This window comes from Phyllostomus hastatus, unplaced genomic scaffold (genome assembly GCF_019186645.2).
Source record: "Phyllostomus hastatus isolate PE091 unplaced genomic scaffold, TTU_PhHast_1.1 phas_scaffold_216, whole genome shotgun sequence".
NCBI classification, from domain to species: Eukaryota; Metazoa; Chordata; class Mammalia; order Chiroptera; family Phyllostomidae; genus Phyllostomus; species Phyllostomus hastatus.
Window position 1 is genome coordinate 11,892,091 of NW_025334018.1, and position 2,594 is coordinate 11,894,684.

The window sequence follows — 2,594 nt, forward strand, 5'->3', positions numbered from 1 at the left end:
AGAGGAAACTGAAAGTGCACTCCCCTGGGACAAAAGGAAGGTCTGATGATGTAGAGAAAGTGCCTTCTCTGGTCCCTTCTTGTCTATTTTTATGCAAATGAGGAATCCAAATTCACACAGTTTCATTGGTCCAAACAGCACTGTCTTGATTGGTTGCAACCTCACAGCCTGATTAGTTGTTACAGAGTTGTTCTGATTGTCAATAAAGATGCAGAGGAGGAGCTTCCGGCCAAGATGGAGGCATAGTTAGATACACTTCACTTCCTAACACAACCAAAGAAAGGATCAAGACCAATTTAAAAACAAAAACAACCAGAACTGCCAAAAAATTGAACTGTATAGAAATCTGACAGTCAAGGAGTTAAAAAAAAAACATTCATCCAGACTGGTAGGAAGGGTGGAGACGGGCAGAGAGGACATGCTGAAAGGCAGCAGCTGGCAGACTCAGTGGTCCCACCTTTGTGTGTGGATAAACCAGGAGTAACAACTGGGGACCAAGACAAACCCTGCAACCCAGGGTTCCAGTGCAGAGACATAAAGCCTTGAAACCTCTGGCTGTAAATACTGTGGGGGTTGTGGCAGCAGGAGAAACTGCCAGTCTCACAGGAGAGTCCATTTGAAGGGCCCACGGGGTCCTAAACCGTACATAAGTCCACCCACCTGGGAATTAGCACCAGAAGGGCCCAGTTTGCTTGTGGGTAGTGGGGGAAGTGACTGAAAGTCAACAGGGAGCTGAGCAAATGGCATTGTTTCCTCTCTGCCCCCTTCCTCACCTATAGTGCCACAACTCAGTGACATGGGCTGCCCTGTCCTAGCGAATACCCAAGGCTTCACCACTAACAACATAACGGCTGCACCAAGGCAAAGAAATGTGGCCCAAATGGAAGAACAGATCAAAACTCCAGAAAAAGAACTAAGCAATGAGGAGATAGCCTATCAGATGCAGAGTTCAAAACACTGGTAATCAGGATGCTCACAGAAATGATTAAGTACAGACACAAAATAAAGGAAGAAGTGATGTCTATACAAATTAAAATAAAGCAAAATATACAGGGAACCAACAGTGAAGGGAAGGAAACTGGGACTCAAATCCCAGGAACAAAATGATTTGGAACAAAAGGAAGAAATAAACATTCAACTGGAACAGAATAAAGAAACGAAAATTAAAAAGAAAAGGCTTAGGAACCTCTGGGAGAACTGTAAATGTTCCAACATCCAAATCATAGAGGTGCCAGAAAGAGAAGAGGAAGAGCAAGATATTGAAAACTTATTTGAAAAAATAATGAAGGAAAACTTCCCCAATCTGGTGAAGGAAATAGACTTCCAGGAAGCACAGGAAACTCAGAGAGTCCCAAAGAAGTTAGACCCATGGAGGAACACACCAAGGCACATCATAAATTACTCAAGATTAGAGATAAGGAGAGAATCTTAAAAGCATCAAGAGAAAAGGAGACAGTTACCTACCAAGCAGTTCCCATAAGACAAAGGTGGCAAACACAAGGCCCGTGGGCTGAATCCAGCCCTCCATCTTGTTTTATCCAGCCTGGCACCTTGTTTCTACCCAGCAGCAGCACCAAGCTCCTTGCCCCTAGTTAAGGAGTAGTTACATTTAGACAGTCCTGAAATTACATTCAGCCCTTTGAAGGCAACTGCGAGGTTGATGTGGCCCTGGGTAAAAAAAAACCAGTTTGACACCCTGCCATAAGACTATCAGCTGATTTCTCAAAATAAACCTTACAGGCAAGAAGAGGCTGGAAATAAGTATTCAAAGTCATGAAAAGCAAGGACCTGTATCTAAGATGACTCTATGCAGCAAAACTATCATTTAGAATATAATGGCAGATAAAGTGCTTACCAGATATAGTAAAGTTAAAGGAGTTCATTATCATCATGTTAAAGGGACTTATCTGAGAAGAAGAAGAAGATCAAAACTATGAACAGTAAAATGACAACAAACTCGAAACTATCAATAACTGAACCTAAAATAAACAAACTAAGCACACAACTAGAACAGGAACAGAATCATAGAAATGGAGATCAGTGGGGAGGGGGAAGGGGAAGAATGGGGGGAGAGGTACAGGGAATAAGAACATAATTAGTAGGTACAAAATAGACAAGGGGAAGTTAAGAACGGTATAGGAAATGGAGAAGCCACAGAACTTATATGTACGACCCATAAACATGAACTAAGTGTGGGAGGAATGCTGGAGAAAAGGGGAGTATAGGGCAGAGGGGGGTAATGGGGAGAAAAAAATGGGACAACTGTAATAGCGTAATCAATAAAATATACTTAAAAACATGCAAGAATATAGCTGTGCAGCTCTGATTAGCTATGGCAGATCTCATCTCATTGGTTGAAATACTATTCCAGGAACTCTTCTATAAGGGTTGACTTACTTGAGTGACAGGAACTTAGTGCAGAAGGCTGGCAGCTCAGTCTCTGGTTTACCCCAGATGTGCAGTGTTTGTGTGAGAGGTCTCTGTCAGCAATGGCTGCTAGACTCTGATGATAAATTTGGGCCCCACTAGCCACAGAGCGTCTTTCTCGACACGTGTATTTCTTCTGGTAGTTCCTCCAAGTAGTTCCTCCAACA